Genomic DNA, 21,798 nt, shown 5'->3' on the forward strand with positions numbered 1-21,798 from the left:
AGATGTTGTCCATTTCACTGTCCAAAGGGACTCTTTGTTATGAATTGTTCCTCTTTCGTCTATGTTTGTGTGTGTGTGTGTGTGTGTGTGTGTGTGTGTGTGTGTGTGTGTGTGTGAGAGAGAGAGAGAGAGAGAGAGAGAGAGAGAGAGAGAGAGAGAGAGAGAGAGACAGACACGCCAGCACAATCAAGTTAGGCATTTTCTGAATTTCTGACATGCTGAGCCCAAATGGTTCGCCATCACTGCACCAGGCTCAAGGACCCCTGTAGCCTTGAACCAGCAATCCCCAATTAATTGCATACCAGATGTGCTGGGCATCCAGAATTTCAAGACAAATACATCTGTTTTCTAAAAATATTATCCAACCTTTTTAAAAAAATAACTTACATTAGAGAGAAACAACATTTGACAGTATAGACCAGTGACGGTGAATCTTCTCAGCACCGAGTGCCAAAACTGGAACGTGCGTGCATGCACATTTGTGTGTGTCTGCCAGAGCCTGGAAACCGGAAGACCAGCTGGTCAGTGCGGATGCACGTGTCAGAAACCGGAAGCGCTGCTGGCAATGGCCCGCTTGCCCAAGAGAGGGCCCTGCGTGCCACCTCTGGCACTCGTGCCATAGGTTTGCTAACACGGATATAGACTATCAGTTTATAGTCACATGCTCAGAAACTATAACTTCAGCGTGCATATAAACAGATTATCACAGAAATTCAGTACCTTATTACTGTCATCCATTGCACTCTCTAGGGCTTGGATTATCAAAGGCATATTTATTTCTGGAAATTATAATTTGTTGAAATCTAGCTGCTGCTCCTGTCAGTTCTTTGACATAAAGGCTATAGGCATTCAGTTTTGCATTCTATTTTATCCCCATAGAATAGGCAGCCTTGAAGAAATGAGGCAGGCAGGCCTTTGTAAACTCCGGGTCCTGTGCTTAAGATGTCAAGAATAAAGCATCAATACATCATTTGGCATGTTTTAAATCTGAGCCCTGACATTTAAAATAGGTTCTGTGGTTTAAAATTAAATCCTGTTTTTAAATTAAATCTTGCCTTTGGGGCAAGATTATGGAGACCTTCTCTTTATGAAAAGAAAACAAGCAAGGCTGAGATAAAGCCTACTAATATGCTGTTGTTATTACAAGAATCATACCCAGGAGACCTCTGTTCTACAGTCAAAATACACGGCACATGCATTAGCTTGGCATAATTAATTCCACTGTCAAGACTGTGCAGCATTAAAATATTTGTTTGTTAAACAGGCATAAATGCAAAGACTTAGATCATAAATTGCAGAAACTTCAAAAGTTCCCTATTTTTTTTTAAAGGAAAAATAAACTATATTTAATCCGTTCTTCCTTCCCCTCCAACTCAATCCCTGTCAAAATAGCTAAGCAAATAAATCAAATGGGGCTGAATCAGGTATACTTTAAAAGCCACAATTCTACCAATCGATATTCGCTTATCATAATTTTAATCAGTTAATGTTTTGGTTCGTTAGCCTATTGATTAACTGGATTCAATTTTATCATGCCCTCTTGAGCGGGGCAGCACAATGTGTGATCCCTGGGAAATTTTTCCCAGACTTTTCTGTATTCTTAAAATGATTTTGCTGCGTCAAAATAGAGAAAGGTACTTTGGAGGGCAAGTTTCTCTAGTTGGCAAGTTGTGCAGATATTTTGAATGTTAACATTCAACAGCCAACTGAATTTATAAGTGAATTAATAAGTTATAAAGGGTTTCAGTCATATCTGCACAAGTTAAGGTGAAGTACGGGGAACAGTTTTCAGATATGTATGCTGGATCTTTATAACATCAAAACTGCACCAAGGATCACCAAGGATTTTCCAAAGCTAACTAGAAAGAAAAAAGCAAATACTTGTTTACCAGAGAGGAAAATGTCCCCGACATTAAGATGGCATGCCCACCAAGACAGATGGATAATAAAAGCTTGCCATCCAGAGTCCTTAGGAGTCAGGGTGCCTCAAATAGTGCAAATGAATTAATTCATTTTAAAAAGCTTGATTGCTTACGTAACATGTTTCATCTAACATATCTTTCCCATTGAAAAAGTACATCATTCTTCCTAAGTTACTTTTTCAGCAGTAATACAGCAGTAATTTAACTTTCTTTCTTAAGGAACCTATACTAAACACAAGTACTTAACAGGCATTATAGAGGACCATCTTCATAAAGTAAGATCTAATTGTTAAGCCAAGCTTGTTTCACTTGACAAATGTCTTGGCAAGCAGGAAACAGAGAAGTCAACTAATCCATTGTTAGATTTACAAAAGGGCTATTCATATGATGCAGGTGCAGATATCAGTTGTATATGACCTACAGAAGGACAAAGATTTGGGGCAGGAAAGCCCACAGAATATAACCCTGTGTTTTTCTACCTCAGAAGTGGGCAATCCTCTGGTGACCAGGGGAACTGAAGGGCCACAGTGGATAAGGCAATAATAAGTTTTTAAGAAGAGATTGGACAACCATTTGTCTGAAATGGTATAGGGTTTCCTGTTTAAGCAGGGGGTTGGACTAGAAGACCTCCAAAGTCTCTTCCCAGTCTGTTATCTATTCTATTCTATTCTATTCTATTCTATTCTATTCTATTCTATTCTATTCTATTCTATTCTATTCTATTCTATTCTATTCTATTCTATTCTATTCTATTCTATTCTATTCTATTCTATTCCATTCCATTCCATTCCATTCCAGGATTTGGACTATTTCTTCCCTTTGTTTGTGGGGAATCAGGGTGGAAGAATGCCATGTTTAAAAAGCCATATTATTGTGTTACCAGGCTACTATTAAAACGTCCATGCCCTCTAAACTGTAGGAAATTGTGCCTCCTAGTTTTGCAGTAGTGATCACCTGTGAGCTGGGACAGGTCACATACTGACCACCTCATTTTGAACTGGAAGGAATTAATAAAGGATTCAGGACAATCTTAGCAGTGAATGTAATTATTGTTAGTTGGGAGACTGAATGGTGTTGCTCAAAATGTGAACTGGGCAGCCCAAGAGAGAGGTAGGCAAGACCTAACTTGACAGAGTGGATATGTGTGTGTGTGTGTGGGGGGGTGTCTTTGCTTTTGTTCTGACCTAGGCTTCCTTAGAAATTAAACAGCACAAATTTAGTCCTGGCAAACCTCTTTAATTCATACAGCTGTAAATTACTTTCATTTACAGTTCACAAGGCTTGATAAAGAGTTTTTCAGAGGAAAGTTATCAACATCCACCTATCTCACGTGGAACACTGCCAAAGAGCTAATTTACAGACGCAGGGCAAGGCTAAACTTGGCACAGAGTCACAAACAGAATTTTCAAATCTTGAATCAGCCAGATGAACGAATTGCTTCCTGCAAAAGCTCACGTCCCATTTGCTTCTCTTTTATGTCATATGGGAGGGGCCAATCATCTCCAAGCCTTACTCCCAAGTCGACCCTGTTCCCTTAATTGTTCCTGTCTCCTGGCAGCTCTGCGCATGAGCACACTGGGAACAGGCTCACACTGTTCTTCTGCCTCGCTGATGTCAGACTCCGGAGGCAGCAAAGAACTACCAGATGGCCTTGGCCCCCTCTCTGCCTCCGACTCAGAGCTATCATCCGAGCCTTTCCCAGACTCCAGGACTGGCCCACGTTCCTCCCCAACCTCCTCACTGTCCAAATCTGCTGCCAGCCCTACTGGCCGCTGGCGGGCCACAACAGCTTTACCTGGGTATATGATGTTTAGGCAAGGAGAATCTTCTTGCAACATAGCACTCTGGAAATAGCTACCTCCTGCCGTAGGAAGAAGGCGGCTGTGTGGGCAAGGACAGGGACAAGGCCGAGTGAACTGGAGATCTGAAGCCTTCACTGTTCAGCTGACTTCGGCAGAGCTAGCATATGTCAACCCTTATAATTGTGCTTGGAGTTCTTTCCTATCCCTTTGTAGCCAAACAAGCTATTTGGATGGAGAAGCAGGCAATGATGATAATAATTAATCATAATCTCTTTTGCTCTAAACAGGTCCAAAAGAGACGTCAGGAAGTTGTATGGTGTGCCTGTTTTCTATCATTTCTTCCTTAGCATGTCACATCCCAGGCACGGACCACACCTACCTCAGTTGAAAATGCCCTACTCCAGTTTCAGACCAGAGGTTCCAATTGACTCACGTCAGCTTTTAGAGGAAAAAAGAATGAACAGTTCTTTTTTCCATGCTTTTCTGATATTTTTAAAAAATGGAAATTGATCAGCTTGATTCCATGCTATACTATATGAATATAGTATAGAATATACCATGTGAAATTTTTCAGAAAGAGGGATTGCCTTAATGGACTATGGCCATTTGATCTGTCAACCATTTTCTTCTTCATCAAGGCTCAAGGAGCACATGATTCCTATATTACTATTATAGAATAGTACCTGGTGAATGGTGACGGGCAAGACAACAGACTACCCATAAAATTTTAATTAATCTAATTTTTAATCTGTCATATTCATAATTGTTTGAATATGTCTATATTGTTTGTATATTTATATATTTGATCTTATTGTAAGCCCCTCAAAGTCACTTTGAACTGTGAGATGGCCCGCAAATAAATCTGATAATAATAATAATAATAACAATAGCTGCTCACACAACTATTCACAGCCATTAAGAGTCTTTGGCCAGGAGTGTAGCACCAGGCTCTAATTCCACCTAATATTCTGATCATGCTGTTGGACAAAAAATATTTTTGCTACCAGGGAAGCATCAAAACAACAAAAAGAAGGTTTAGAACTGAAGGGTGATAGCAAAAGATATACATATATGAAACAAAGAAAATGAAATGTAATAACTAGGAGTAATAATATTGTGTTTATTGTACTGAAATGTATGATACCCAGTTATCACACTATTCACGCATTGAGATGTATAAACAATATAAAATAAAAAACTTGAATTAAAAAAAAGCATCAACCTAAGCCATATAGTTATATTAGAGTTGTAGGGAGGTATGCGTATTGTTCCCTGACTACTCATCTTGTGTGCCATTTTTTGCACACACAACAAGGTAACGTATCGTACATTTAAGTCAAATCCCAGTGAGTTCATGGATATGCCTATGCTGTTTTCTTGCCAATATCCCTTTTTCTATGATGAATTTATGGACTGACTGATTGATTTATACCTTGCCTGATTATTCACAAATAACTCAAGGCATGAACATATCCAATGCCCCTTCCTCCTCTTATTTTTCTCTACAACAACCCTGTAAGGTAAGTTGGGTTGAGAGAGAATCATCGGCCCAGAGTCACCCAGCTGGCTCTCATGGCTAAGGTGGGAATAGAATCCATATTCTTCTGCTTCCTAGCCAGGTGTCTTAATCACTACACCAAACTGGCTCTCATTATTGTGTTGGGAATGACATTGGTACGCTGTTATTAACTTATGTTGGGAATGAGAACATGGAAAGGTTCAAAATTTATATTATCAATCTTTTCATCCTTGAGAATGCTTGTCTTTTATTCCACACCCATTTGTAACTACCATTCCTCCATTTTTTTCCCCTGATGAAAATTGTTAGGCTTTCTTTTTTCTTCTTGTTCAGAATCAGCTGATCAGGGAAATATGATGACATCATAGCCAAATTTAGCTATGCGATGATGATGTTGAGAATAATCAAACCAACTGCGCCCGAGGACAATATTTCCTGCACGAGTTACTTGTGATCTCAGCCAGCGGGCTCACTAATTTCATGCTGAACCATCAAACATTTTCACCGTCTTTTATAAGAGCCCATTTCTTGCCGCTTAAAGCATTTATATAAAGCAAATCTCTGTGCTTCTTGGCTTAGTCCCAATTAAAGCGCACATTTTTATCCTGAGCAGCTGCATGGTTAATTCAACCAACAAATCCCTGCAAGGTTACAACTGCAATTGACCCTTTGTCTGGGATTATGCAGCAAATAATCAGCATTAGGTCATTTGCTTTGATATAGGGCTGGATCGGTACAGGCACAATCTCTTCTCAACTCCTTCCTGGAGAGTGTATCATCTACCACTCATCCAAACAACTACGGCTCCCATCGTTCTCTATGCAAAGAGAAACCTCCTTAATCCAGACCCCCCCCCTTGTGTTGTAAGGTATATATCTGGATACTTAAATTTACAGAATTGCTCAATTTTTGCCAGTTTCATCCCTCCTTCCCCCAAATAGCAGAGAATCATCTTCCTCTTTCCATGTGTCCTCCTCTCTAGCTGTCTCATCTCCAGCATGAAATAGCTCAACAAAGAAGTGATACTGCTGTTTCAGCAGCAGCAGGTTGAGGAGGAGGCCCCTTCTGTCACCTTGGTATGGTTTAGCAAACTCTTGTAGTGCAAAGGATGGCGACAAAAATGGGCTGAGCCATCAGCATGCCTGTTGGAATTGAGTTAGCACTCACCCCCCCCTTTTCTGTTTCCCAATGCTAGATTATGACCCACTAAGACATTCCACTTTTATTCCACTCCTGCCTCTAAAATAAAACTGGCACCTGTCAGGTATATTTGCAAACCAATTTTGTGTTTTGACCTCATGCTCAGTAATTGACATTTTGTTTAATACACCAGTTATTTTGGAATGGAGGAGGGAAGCATTTAACACTATGTATGTATGTAAGGGACGCAGTGGCCCAGTGGCCAAGACGTTGAGCTTGTCGATCGAAAGGTTGGCAGTTCAGCAGTTCGAATCCCTAGTGCCACGTAACGGGGTGAGCTCCCATTACTTGTTCCAGCTTCTGCCAACCTAGCAGTTCGAAAGCACGTAAAAAATGCAAGTAGAAAAATAGGGACCATCTTTGGTGGGAAGGTAACAGCGTTCTGTGCGCCTTTGGCATTGAGTCATGCCGGCCACATGATCACGGAGGCGTCTTCGGACAGCGCTGGCTCTTCGGCTTTGAAACGGAGATGAGCACCACCCCCTAGAGCCGTGATGGTGAACCTATGGCACGCATGCCACAGGTGGCACGTGGAGCCATATCTGTGGGCATGCGAGTGTTGCCCTAGCTCAGCTCCAGCACGCCAGCTGATGTTTGGGCCTTCCAGGCCCACTGGAAGTCGGGAAATGGGCTGTTTCTGGCCTCCGAAGGATCTCCGGGGCGGTGGGGAAGGCTGTTTTTGCCCTCCCCAGGCTCCAAGAAAGCCTCTGGAGCCTGGGGAAGGCGAAAAAACGGGCCCTGGGCCCACCATGCCATCGCGTGCCAAAAGCGGTGGAGGTGCGGGAGGGTGGGAGCAGGGGGGCATTGAATTATAGGTGTGGGCACATGCGGGCGTGACCCTCCCGCACTCCCCCCGCTTTTGGCACGCAATGGCAAAAAGGTTAGCCATCACTGCCCTTGAGTCAGGAACGACTAGCACATATGTGTGCGGGGAACCTTTACCTTTACTATGTATATATAATACAGAATGTAGTGATGTCTTCTTGATTTGTAAGGTGCCCAGAGTTGTAAGGAATCAGTCTCCCATTTGAATTAAAGAAACAATAAATATTTCCTATGATCCTGACTCACATAAATCTATTCCCGCTGATCTATCCAAACCAAGCAGCGCTACATTCCAGCCAAATATTGCTCTTGGCTCTACACTATTGACTTATCAAAACTATCTGATTCTTCCTTCTATAAAAGATTCAAAAGTATCACCAACATTGATTTGGACAGTACCTTGATAAGAGCTACAACTGGCAACTGCTGCTGAAGTATGAAAACCTTAGTTTTGATATGCATGACTGAAGGGCATGAATTTTGCCCTTTAAGCAAAATTAAGTCTGTGCCAAGAGGCCTGAACAGGCAAAATTCACATTTTGTTCCCCAAGAGTTTCTTCCATAGAATCCTATTTATGTAAAACCAGATCATGCCTTGACAATGTCATCAAAGGTCATGAGGAAAATGGATTAAATCCCTAGATCGTTTCTGATTTGCTGGCTGGATTGAGGACATAATTGCTGGAGTATTGTCCTTGACTGAGCCAAGTAGCAATAAATTTTCTCAAAGAAGCTGGACTTCAATTAGCCCCCCTTTTCTGTATTCTGGTGATAAGTACTCAAGAGAAAAGTAGGCCTGCTTATAAACATTCATGCCCGAAACTCAAAAGGGTTTTCTCCAGCTTTCCTTTTTGTAAGACCTCATTTAAGGAGGTATGGTGTAAATGCTATAGTTAGACTGACCCTTCTGCTTTTATTTGGATGTGTGTGTGTGTGAGAGAGAGAGAGAGAGAGAGAGGAAGAGAGAGGGAGGGAGGGAGGGAGAGAGAGAGAGATATTGTTGTCTTGTTTTTCCTACATTTCTCTTTGCTCACTTTGCTCTTTGCTAATTTACATAATTAGCTTAACTAATTATGCTTAACTACTTTTAGAAAGGAATTTCTCATTAAATCTTCTCCATGCACAGAACTGCACAACCCCTCAGCCACTGCTTGTCCTTCAGGATTGGTACATGAACTGTTAAATTCTTTATTCTGGGCTTTGGGTAGGAAAGGTGAAAGCACCTTCTTTTCTCTCTTCTTAGAGCTAGACTGAAGTGAGCAATCCTGGATAGAAAGACCAAGAAGTCCCCAGCTAGACAGATGGAGGGTGGGAGGGTCTAGGGGGCTTATCCTGACTCTTATTTTTTGCTGGGAACACTAGCAGATAGGAATAGGTCAGGCTGGTTTTTAAATCTTCTTGTCCCCATTAGCAACACTGAATTTATTTTTTTCCTCTTTTCTCCCACACTTTTTTTTTACATCTGTGTTGTATCCGAGAATATAATTCTCGGGGAAAGATGGATGAGCTTTTAACACTGAATATATGTGAGTTCTTTGGGGAGCCTTTGTTTTGGCTAAAATACGGGCTAAGAATGCCTGAGACCAATAAATCTGCCACACTTCTGGCATGTCACGGCGTAGCCAGTTGTGACAGCCAGCTGTGGAAACTGCATGAAAACTTGTCCGAATTTCAAAGCCGGGAAGTGAGGTTTCATCTTTACCGAGCGAATTATTCCCCTCAAGTTCAATTCTACAACATAAAAACTGCTGAGTGGGCAGGATTAACAAGACCAGGGGCTACAGCAAGTGCCCATCTTGCTTGCTCCATTTCTTGCTTTCAGTCACTCCCTGTAGAGTGAGTACAGAGAAACTAATTTGATGAGAGGGCTGCACAACAGGATATGACTTTGAAGGGAAAGGGAGATCTTTTGATCATTTTGGCATTAAAAGAAAAAGGGGAAAAAATGGATTGGCAAGTCACCAAAACTCAAAACTTCTGTCCAAGCCACGCAGAGCAAATTAGGCAGCCGCATGGACTTTTGATGAGTCACCTGGCACCTCTAATAGTCTTATTGTATGCCGCCCAGATTCACTTTTTCATGAGAAGGGCAGCCATATGAATAAATATATAAATAAATACATAAATATTAAGACTAGACAGACAGGGGTTTCAGCCTTATAGAAATGAAGAGCTATCTTACATCTATTGTTGTTGTTGTTAGTTGTGAAGTTGTGTCCAACCCATCACAATCCCATGGACAACATTCCTCCTGGCCTTCCTGGCCTCTACCATCCTCTGGAGTCCATTTAAGCTCACACCAACTGCTTCAGTGACTCCATCCAGCCACCTACTGTAATTGTCTATCGTCCCCTTCTTCTTTTGCCCTCAATCTTCCCCAGCATTAGGCTCTTCTCCAGTGAGTCTACATCTATTAATAAATCCTAATTCTTTTATTGATGCAAAGTAATTGAAAGTAACATAGCTATAAAACTGAACCGTGTCCCAAAAGTGCTTTTTCAAGAGGCAACTGGACTTTTGTTTTTCTTTGAAGACGTTTCGCTTCTCATCCAAGAAGCTTCTTCAGCTCTGACTGGATGGTGGGGAATGGAAGGATGTATACTCCTTTCGTCTTCAAAGAAAAATAAGAAAGTCCAGTTGCCTCTCAAAAAAGCACCTTTGGGATAATTATGACCTGGATGACTGAGAATCTCCATAGATATAAAGCTGAATCCTGTTTTCTATTCATAAAAATATGGATCACAAATAAAGTTCAGCTAGTCCATGTGCTTTCATCAAGGGGTCTGCTATGCTTCTGGGACACTCAAAAACTGTATATGATGGTGGAAGTATTTTATTGCTGCAATTTGCACCTTCCCCCCCACCCCCGCCCCATTCTGCAGCACTAGAGTTTATGGGCCTCCAGTGAAATTGACTGAAGATCCCCAGTACATTAATTACTACTAGTTGTTACCACAGTACCCACAGCTTTAAAAACGAATGAGTCCCACTTTGCCCCCAGAGGATGTTTTTTTATGGTATTGGAAGAAAGAAGATGTTCCGCATGCATTCCAAGTGAGCCTGCACAGGACATACATAGATACTACTTTTTTTTGCTAGGTCACTCCTGGTATCTACCACATCTGAAGATGGGATGCTAGAGGAGACTGTGCTTCAATTGCTCAGAAGATTACCTTCTTTTATTTTTTAAATTGTATACCTGTATATTCCTAAGGACAAAGCTGATAACTGAGCCTCCCTTTTATTCTAACTCATGTATATGGTGCTGAGCCATCCACTAGCAGGCTGATTTGGTCGGAAAAGCTACATTCTGAGATTGAGGTAAATATGATGAGCTGTTATGGTGGTACAAGAATGGGGAAAGAGCACCAAGGGTGGGGATTGCTTATTTCTCTCATGCCTATTTGTGGACTCCGCAAAGATATCTGGCTGACCACCCTTGAAGCAGAGTAAAGGGAGGCTCAACTTAACCAATTATGGCTTCTCCTATGTTCTTCTCATTCTGAGTCGAGGTGGCGCAGTGGTTAGAGTGCAGTACTGCAGCTACTTCAGCTGACTGCTAGTTCAGCAGATCAGCGGATCAAATCTCACCGGCTCAAGGTTGACTCAGCCTTCCATCCTTCCGAGGTGGGTAAAATGAGGACCCAGATTGTTGGGGGCAATATGCTATTTAGTATACTGTCTTTGGTGTAAGCCGCCCAGAGTCCTTGGAGAGTGGGCGGCATAGAAATATGAATAATAAAATTAAAATAAAAGTTCTATAGGTCCAGGCAATCAAGGCAAAGCAGGGATATTATTTAAATCAAGTGACGATGGTTCTGATCATTTGTTATGCTAGCCTATTTAAATGAGAAATATTAAAGGAGTCAATAATCAGGATATACTAACTGCGGAATAGAACATGAACTGTGCTATTTCAAGAAAGATAAAATATGCCCAAGATAACCTATCCAGCATGAAGGCCTTCTTGCTTAGTCTCATGTTTCCCCTCTTCCAAGGATGGCTGGGCTCCTTCTTAACACTGCCTTTGTGGTGAAGTGTCCTCCTGCGAGAAAGCAAGAGGCCCAATGCTCTGATTGCCTGGAGTGGTCAGGCAGGCTCAGTGCTGAGTCCCAATGACCAAAGAAGAGCTTAACAACTGTTTTTCCACAAACTAGAATGAATTAGCCAGACAGCACCCTTGAAGTTATGTTGGAATCCTCAGGCTTGTGGAATTCTACTTTGATACTCCTTCCAGAATCCCAAGGTCCATGGAAGCAAGTCAACTTCAAAATAGTAATAAGGCAGAGAAGCTATGATTGCCAAACTGTCAATCTGTGCAGAATTTTGTCGAAAGTAAGGAAGATGATCTTGATGGAGATATGCAAGTCCGTAACAGCTAGATAACATTTGGAAACAATTCAGGTAGATATCTCCCTAATTCACTGAACTATAAGGAGGAAGAGGAGGAAGAGAAGGAGGAAGAACATAAATAGACTTGTAAGATTTACATCAGCTCCACTAGGTAAACCAGGTCAAGAAATCAGCTTCTCAGGAAGGTCAACACTATCTTTATTGAGATTGGCTAAAATAACAGAAACTTGCATATTTTTGTCAAGGTCCTTACTCTACAGATTTAGCCTAGTTCTAGTCATATCACAGGCCGTCATTGATCGAACAAACTGTCTCAGATTTCTGTTTTTTTCCCCTTTAGAATAAATAAGTCTCTACTGTGACTTTCATTTTTTTATTCTACTTCCATATCTCACGTTGGAAGGAAGCTGGCCCTATCTTTCAAAGATTTTTTTTTAAAATGAGTGAAGCTGCATTTATAAGTGACATTTAAGGTGCTGTAGAGGTCTGAACCACACATTCCATGCACCAACACTCTGACTCATTTTAAATCAATACATGTTGTTTCCCTTCATGGAAAGTGTAAGTACTGCTGTTAAAAATTATAGATAAATCTATAATTTTAATCTAATTTTGATTAGAAAGTGGCATATCCAGTACAAAACAAAATATAAGATATGACTGTGCTGATGCAAAGGAAATTCACTGCTATTAAATCCAAACTGTATTTGTGTGTGTGTGTGTATGTATGTATGTATGTATGCGTCTTTATGTAAAAGCCACACTGTAGCCATGACAGTATAGACCAGTGGTCCCCAACCTTTCTAGCTTGGTGCCCTGCAAGGGGGGGGAGGGGAGGGGATAGTTCCTGCGAGTGGCAGGCGGTTGTGTGCAAGTGTGCTCAGCTCCATTTGTGCAAGTGGCAGGTGCAAGTGACCATCACTTGAGTGAGGGGACTTTTGCGTGTGCGCACGCACTTGTCCACTACTTAGGCGGATCACTTCCAAACAGGCTGTGGCCCAGTAGTGGGCTACGGACCAGGGTTGTGGGACCCTGATATAGACTATGTAAACTCAACAATGAAGAAATTGCTTCTATATCCCCATTGTTTCAGTGGGACACTAGGAGAGAGAACAGGGAAAGATAAATTCTGCTATACAGTCTAGGGCTGTTACCAGTCTCTTGGGGAAACTGCTTGTATAGGGAAATTCAGCCAGACAAAAACTATTAAGTCAGCAATAGAGAAGTGCTTAAGAAAGGTGAAAGAGAGCAAAATTGTAAGAATCACTTTCTTGCCCAAAAGGAAAAAAAGAGGGAACAGGTATGGATAACTTTGATTACAGGTAGTCCTCATTTAGTGACTAATTGCAGTTACAACAGTGATGAAAAAATAAGTTTGCAACCAATCCTTACGTTTACAACTTTTAATGGATCTGCAAAGCAAAGGAAAGCTGTAGTAAGATCACAATCACAGTTGCTGTTGGAGAGAAACTAACCGAGCCAGGAGGAGTGAGTCAAGTCAGTGATTAGTTTGGAATCATTACATAGGCACAAGAAGGAACAGTCTGATCCCATTTGAATGCTGTTGAACCTTAACTAGTCTTACCCAGATGCAATCCACCAGTCTGGGAAGATTCCTGTGAAAGAGGCATGAGCAATAAAGTAGCTAATTAAACTTTTTTGCATTTGGATCTGATTATTTGCGCTTGACCTTTGCAATTTCACTTAGCAGCCCCTTCGCTTAAAAACCTGCATTGTGGTTGCTAAATGAAGACTACTAGTACAAATTTAGCTAGAAAGGAAAGGATTAATACCATCTTCCAACCATTTGCCACTTGACAGGCAGCTTGCTGTCCCTCCCCACCAACATTTTTCCTTAAAAAAATAAAAACAAAATCTAAACCACTCTTACTTATATAGTTCGACATATTGTATGTGGTTGGGGATAATGAGTTCAGTCCTATGTATCTGCTGGGTACTCGGCTGGGAAAAGTTACTACAGCAGTAGATACTAACACGTCTCTCTTATCACATCTAGGGCTTTTACTTCTGCTAAAGGCAGGTTTGGTTTTTCAGGCAAAAATGCTCTCAGCCACCCATTTGCCACCATTTCCCTATTAGACATACCCTCTTATTCAACTGTTTTGATAAATTTTGTGTGCTGTTAAAACCAAAATATAGCCTTTAATTTAAGCATTGGCCTATTGTCCATGAGAATACCATTTAAAAGTCTACCTTTAAACTTTGCAATGCGTTTTTTGTTTTGTTTTTCTTCCATCTCTGGAGGGTTGATTCGATTTCCATTAATCAAAGAATGTAGGCATGGAACAGGCAAAATTTCAAGCAAATCTTTCTAGGAGCAAAAATGCGTTATCAAAGATGGGCTTCTTCCTTGCCTAAATTCTAAAGCAGCTCCTATGAATGCAACAATTGTAGACAGCCTAGTTTCTTCCTGAGGTTTTCAACTTCCACTTCAGCAACATCTAGCCAATGGCAAGGAATTGTGAGAGGGATGTAATACAAGAGTTGGCTAACACCAAAGTACTGTACCTTTTTCTGATCTACCTGAAATAAATGATTATGATCTCTTATGAGACTGCACACTGCTCTACCCTTGCAGATGCCTGAAATAAGGATCTGATTATCAATTCAACACTTTCTCTCTCTTCCAATCTCGGATTCCATCTGGCTCATCATCCTAATCCCTTAGCCCTACTTACCCTCCCCTTTAATCTCAGATTCTTCACCTCATCTTTTATCTCTCTATCCTGGATTATGTGGATATGACAGAATAAATATATTAGGTTCCTTTAAACAGGCAAAAGAAAACTTTTCCTATAATTTAGAAAATAATTGTTATTTTTCTAGTGCTGTCAAAAGATAAAACTATTACCAGGAAGCAGTGAAAAAAGCACCAAAATACATCCCGAGAGAAATTAATAAGGAACTTCCATCAGTACAAAAGGTAGAGAGATCAAGAAGGATAGTACAAATTTGCATGCGAGCTGCATTAGACAAACAGAGCAAATCTACGGTGTATATCATTATTCAGAAGGAAATCTCTTTGAGTTCAAAGGGATTTCTTCCTACAAAAAACATGCATATGATTGCAGCCTGGAGGCTTTTGATAATACACATCAGAGCAATCTTGCAGCTGTGGGAGAGGGGGGGACTCGGTGGCAGATGCCACTAAGCCGTACTCTTGCCAGCCAGAAAGAGATGGGCAGATTGTATGTTTGTTTGCATGTGCATGTGCATGTGCATGTGCATGTGCATGTATATGTATATGTATATGTATATGTATATGTATATGTATATGTATATGTATATGTGTGTGCATATGCATGTGTGTCTATGGCTTTTTTCCTTTACTGTTGCTACTTTTCTCTTCCAATGGAATGCAAATTGAATAATTTAGTTTAGCCACACTTTTCCAGAAGCATGTTCAGAACTCGAAGAGCTTTGGTTAAGAATATAAGATTATAAAAGGAAGCCAACTGGATGCATTTAGGAAGTTCACAGATCTTGACTGGAGGGCAACAGCCCCTTCTCTGTGGTGCATCCTAACAGTAGGAGGGGGTGAATCAGGGGTGAAATCCAGCAGGTTCTAACAGGTTCTGGAGAACCGGTAGCGGAAATTTTGAGTAGTTCAGAGAACCGGCAAATACCACCTCTGGCTGGCCCCAGAGTGGGGTGGGAATGGAGATTTTGCAATATCCTTCCCCTGTCATGCCCACCAAGCCACGCCCACAGAACCGGTAGGGAAAAAAATTGGATTTCACCCCTGGAGTGAATGCCCATTGGAATGCCCTTCCAATATTAGGAGTCACAAAGAATCAGATTTACCAAGATCCACCTACACTGGCTACTATTCTATACCACAATTTTTGGCAGCAACTTCCATAGATCAACTATAGAACTCTGTCTCATGTGAAAATGTATTTTCTTCCGACAATCCTGAAACTCCCTGTATTTCGTTTCAGTTGCTGAACAGAATTTAGAATAGTGTAAAAGATGGAGAAAATCTCCTCTTGATCCATTGTACCAGACATTGTTTTATATACAGTATCTCTATTCTGCCTCTTTTTATCTTCACTCCAATTGATGTAGATTTAATCACAGTGGAGTTGCCTCCAAAACCTAACCCTTTGGGATGCTTTTTCTACCTCTAAGGTGTGGTGACCAGAACCATAATACCAACTCTCTTCTGAGTGTGGTCTCTCCATAGATTTGTATAAGATATTATTATATCAGAACTTCTATTTCAGTTGTCATTGCAACATTTCCAAGCATAGAATTTGACTCTAATGCAGCAGCTGTCCAATCTAACCTCAAGGCTAGTCCCTGCTGACATTAATACATAGTTGCAGATGGACAACATCATCACTGTTTACATTAAACTGTTTTTGCAGTTTTCAATATTACATTATAAACAAATGCTCAAAAGGCAAACAACTTCCTGAACTTATCTGGCTCCTTGCCTTACCTGATGCTAATTTTCCTAAAATCATTTAATAAGAAATAAAGCAATGATAAGCAGATAAACTGCAAAGTGCCCAGCACAATCTTTATTGGGCAAAGGCAGTTTTATAAATAGAAATAGAGATGATGGCAGCAGTAACCCATTGCTCTCGTTGAATGATCTTGAGAGAGGGGGGGGGAGGGAGGGAGAGAGAGAGAGAGAGAGAGAGAGAGAGAGAGAAGGAGGGAGGGAGGGAGGGAGGAAGGGAGAGAGTGGGGGGAAGAGAAAGAGTGTGAAGGTCTGATGGGATACAACTTCCTTGTTAGCCTCCTACTACTAAATGGCTCTTTTGCCTTTGGCTCCATCCATCATCACAGGCATTTTGTGAATAGCAACTCCCTCCCATGGCAACCATTTTATAAGCATGCCCATGACAAACTCCCATCATCCTAAATGTGATTATTACTTCCAAAAGGTTTCCTGTATTTGACTCATTGTTGGATTCCTTACCTATGAAGCATATTATATGAGCACCTAACATGCAAATTACTCTTTTACATGTAAATAAATAAAGCTTTTATCTTGACATGTAGCATGTGGAGTCCTAGAAGAAGATGATGAGAGATGAAAAATTGTGATGTGTGAGAACAATGATAGCTAGCAAAATACTGACTACATATACAGAGGATAATCAGGGATTCTAAAGGCCTATTTTCAAGAAGAAAGTATTTTCATTGTGGCATCTAACTGTTAAAATTCAGGGAATTTTCAGTGTCTTCTTGATTACAAGTAGATCCATGATGTTTTCTGCTCACCTGTCATCTAGATGAATTAAAACAAAGACCTTCTGTTTGGTCAATTTTTTCTTAACACTTCCGCTTTCACGAAAACATACTTTTCTAGAAATAAATTCCACCAGATTCAATAGGACTCATTTTTGGCTTACTTTGCAAACGCTACTGCACTTTTGTCTTTTTAATTTCTACAGCAGACTTGATTCCCCCTCCCCCCCTTTTTTTCCTGATTGATCTGAAGTCATGAATTGGTTAAAAAAAAAAGTCGCAGCAAAAGTTCTGCGTGTTTGGTGCAGAATGAACGGGTCCCTTATTTAATTATCAGCTAGTATGTATGGCCCTTGTAAAAAGTACGTTCGTAAACTAAAAATTTTATAGGACAGTTAATCCCATCAAATTCAAAACCAATTTATTTATTATTGTGAAGTCTATGTTTGTTTCCAATTATAGCAGCAGAGTTTCCAATGAAAACTGCTGGCTGATGTGGAAGTTTCTTCCACAATTATGTGATCTGTGACACACAGTTTATTTTAATTAATGATCCTTATATGAATAATTCCTATGACATACTGTAACATGTTACATAATAAAGGTTTCAAAACAGCAGCCATAAATTGGGCATGGCTCTGGAAATGATAAACTTGCCCACTGAGTCCCCTTCAGACCAGTTTTGCTATTATTAGCACATCAAATAGTGCAGAAGCCCAATTGTAAGGCAACTAGATCCAGGGTTCATAAATCTGAATGACCACTAGCTGACAGCAAAGGATTCTGTAGTGATTATTCAGAATTTTGTAACCTAGATATGTTAGCTTTAATACAGTGATCAAAATGTTGAAGTTCAACACTGAAAGGTCCAATTCAGCTCTGAAAAATATGATGTTCCTAATCGTTGACATTTCTCATCCTAGCTGCACTGGCTGAAATGTTTTTACCCTTTTGAAAGAGATAGAAATCCGTGTGTGTGTGAGAGAGAGAGAGGAGAAAACATAGCCTGATAAATATTTAATTAAGACATCCTTTCATGTGTCGTGAATGCACTAGAAGTTATTTTTGAATAAACATCCACAGAATTGCCTTGAACATTTCCTGGGATTAAATTCTACTGAACACAAAGTGAGTTCTTTAGACAGATATTGTGCTGCTAAATCTCCTCTGATTAGGTAAGCATGAAACAAAGAGCATACAGTAGTTGAGAATCGATTGCCTTAAACCCAGTAGTAAAATATCACAAAGGTTGTTAGGTATTTAGCTTAACCTATACGCAATGCTTACCATTCCTGTAGGTACCGTAAGTAATTCTTATGCTCAAGCAATAGATAGCCTCCTACAACTTAAAATTAAATTAGATCTAATTCTTTTTTCCTCTGGACAGAAAAGCATATTTTTATTTACAGCTATATACATGCACAAGTAGTCCTCGACTTACGACCACAATTGAGCTCAAAATTTATGTTGTTAAGTGAGACATTTGTTGAATGAGTTTTGACCCATTTTATGACCATTTTTTTGCCATAGTTGTTAAGTGAATCACTGCAGTTGTTAAGTCAGTAACACGGTTGTTATATGAATCTGGCTTCCCCATTGACTTTGTCAGAAGGTCGCAAAAATCGATCACATGACATGACCCTGGGATACCGCAACCGTCATAAACATGAATCAGTTGCCAAGCTTCTGAATTTTGATCACATGATCCTGGGGATGCTGCAATGGTCATAAGCGTGAAAAACGGTCATAAGTTACTTTTTTCGATGCCACTGTAACTTCAAACGGTCACTAAATGAACTGTTGTAAGTCGAGGACTACATGTATATACATAATACACTCTCCAAAACTTCAGGATAGACGGGCAATATATTAATTTCATGTAATACCTATGGGGCTAGACCCTGTTTTTTGTAATTCCTACTCCTATTCCCAAACCTTGGCTTCTATGCAATCCTGCTCCTTTCCTTGGCCAGATGCCAACTAGGAAATCAGAAACACTTTTTGGACGCAGCAGATTTATCCTTTGTAGCTAAGCTATTACTTCTACTATACCTGTTTTAATTCCTGAAGGAGGAGATTTTCTTTTTGGCAACATAGAAAAGTCTTTTACTTTTGACATTAAAAAGAAGCACCAGGGGTGGGCTTCAAAAATTTTAGCAAGGGGCTCTCTGCCCGGTTACTGGATGGGCGTGGCCATGGTGGGCGTGGCCTAGTCGGTCTCCTGCACCACAGCGGGTGGAGGTGGCGTTTTTGCCCTCCCTGGGCTCCGGAGGCTTTCTTCGAGCCTCCAGGAGGGCTAAAACAGCCTCCCCAGGCTCTGGAGGCCCGTTTTTCACCCTTCCCGAGCCTCTGCGCGCGCCCTGCACTAACCTGCATCCAAAATGGGCCGCATGGGGACTCCTGGGAGGGGCGGGGCAGGGTAGGTGGGGCTAGCCAGGAGTGGGATTTGGGGGTTCTCCGAACTGCACAGAATCTTAGCTAAAGGTTCTCCCGAACTCCTGCGAACCCCCAGCAGCCCACTCCTGAAAAGCACCCCAAATAATGCCTGGGCTTAGCTATTACACCCATGAAACAAAGAATGAGTCTGTGTCTGCATCGTTTCTTCATCAAATTTGTACTCTTACTATCCTTTTCCTCATTGAGAAGAAATCGTTGAACAGCTCTCCCTAAAGGGAACTGCTCCTTAATCCTACACCCCTTCCAGCACCAGTTTTGCTCTCCATCCCTCTTTCTGCCAAGGAGGAGGAATTTAGCTCATTAATGTAACAGAACATGTCAACATCCACTCTGCACAGTGACCCTGTGGAGCACAATTTATTTACCGTCTCACACTCACTCCCACACAAACAGAGCACACTTCCTGAATATCCAGGAAACTAAATCGCCTCCTTCAACATGCAAACCCAACGCTCCTGGGGTTTTGGGTTTTTTTTTTTTTTTGCATCAGGAGAGTGGAATCTGAGAAGGACTAACTAGATCACAAAGCAAAATCCAGCATCCTGTTTTCCATAATAGTCAGAGAAACCCATGAGTTAAGAGGCCTCATGAAGGAAAGGAAAAGGAAAAAAAAAAAAAAAAAAGGATAGGAGAGTGGGTGGGGAAGAGAATCCAAGATCTGGAAACCTTTATAGCTAACAGCTCCTGACAGAATTATGGGCACCACAACCAGCATATAAAAAAACAAGGGAATACTTACCCAGCACCTTTTAAACCCATCTAAACCAAGAAGCCATCAGGGTAGCTTGCAGAAACCCACGTAACCTCACGAATGAAGGCGAATATATGTGTCCCAGGATAATGTTGCAGGATCCAATCTGAGTCAATCACCGGGACCAGAAGTTTTGTCTTTCGAGTGTTCGGACTCATGCTGGATTGCAGGGAACTTCTTTTTCGCTCAGAAGACAAAACCTTTGGACCCGGTGAACAGTGGTGGGTTTCAAAATTTGTTACTACCGGTTCTGTGGGCACGGCTTGGTGGGTGTGGCTTGGTGGGCATGGCAGGGGAAGGATACTATAAAATCTCCATTCCCTCCAGATCAGCTGGGACTCAGGAGGCAGAGAATAGATGGGGGCGGGGTCAGTCAGAGATGGTATTTACCAGTTCTCCAAACTACTCAAAATTTCCGCTATCGGTTCTCCAGAACTGGTCAGAACCTGCTGAATGCCACCTCTGCCGGTGACCAATCCAGATTAGATCCTGCAACATGTAACCTCCTTATGTGGAACACTATCTCCTCTGTCTGCCTTGAATCTCTAGGAAGCCAATGAATTTTACTGATGACTCCAGGTATTCCTTGCATGAAGCTGCAGGAAGAAAACCTTGCCATTGTACGTTTTCTCCACAATAAGCATCATCAGTTTATAAACCCTGATGAGCCACGGTGGCGCGGTGGTTAGAGTGCTGTACTGCAGGCTAATGCTGCTGCCTGCTGGCTGCCTGCAATTTGGCAGTTTGAATCTTACCAGGCTCAAGGTTGACTCAGCCTTCCATCCTTCCGAGGTGGGTAAAATGAGGACCCAGACTGTTGGGGGCAATAGGCTGACTCTGTAAACTGCTTAGAAAGGGCTGTAAAGCACTCTGAAGCAGTATATAAGTCTAAGTGCTATTGCTATTTTCTCCTCGACAATTTTTTAAAACTAGGGAAAAACTCCCTTTATACAGATTTAAGACCAGAATTCCGTTGGACCCTTTGCACGGACAGGATATGACTCTTAGGGTCTGAAGCATGAGCCTTTCCCAGTCCAGGCAAAATTGGAATGTTTCAGGTAAATTTGGTTAAAGTTTCAGATTTTACTTTCAAGGCCAAAGCCATTTTAGTTTCCTATTACTACTGGTCAGGTTTTTTTTGGGCGGGGGCATCCTTTGAAGTGATTGGGAATGTCTGCAGTATTGTCGGTGGTGCTGTGCTATAGACTTGGCTAAAGGCAGTCTGATATTTCTTTAATCTCCTTCCTCGCAATTCCTCATGCAGAGGTAGCCACTGAGCTACCCATCAGGGCTCAAGAACATTTTCCAAATAACTTATAAATTCAAATGCTGTCAACGTATATACAAAGTGAGCATTTTTGTTCCAACATACCGATCATACCCTCCTTTTGCTTAGACTGTGCAACCTTTAGCATTTGATTGAGTTTGGCCCCGTACAGGACTTATTTCAGATTGGGTGGTATTGGCAACCTTTGTTTACATCTGGAGGAAGCAATATTTTGAGTTAAATCAATATTGCACAATAGTTTCAAGTGGGTAGCTCAGCTGCAGAGACCTGGGTCCTTTTGTCCTCTAGATCCATGCTAGAAGTGTTCTTTTTTCTAAATGGCAACAGCAGAGGGAGAGACACAGATCCCAGTGAGATGAGAAGTCTGCCTGGCCCAAAGAATAAACAGAATTTGCAAATAGACTTAGCCAAAAATGTTCTTTCAAAGTATTTCCATCTTGTTCCCCTCGATTATGGCC

At 41.2% G+C, this 21,798-nt stretch overlaps 1 protein-coding gene across 1 annotated transcript in view; it reads right to left on the reverse strand.

Annotated features, from left to right (window-relative positions):
* ZNF385A (zinc finger protein 385A) overlaps nt 1-21,798 on the reverse strand; it is a 61,138-nt gene that overhangs the window by 14,451 nt on the left and 24,889 nt on the right. The window lies entirely within an intron of this gene.

Source organism: Pituophis catenifer, unplaced genomic scaffold (genome assembly GCF_029215685.1).
Source record: "Pituophis catenifer annectens isolate HBS135680 unplaced genomic scaffold, rPitCat1.0.hap2 SCAF_2, whole genome shotgun sequence".
Classification (NCBI taxonomy): Eukaryota; Metazoa; Chordata; class Lepidosauria; order Squamata; family Colubridae; genus Pituophis; species Pituophis catenifer.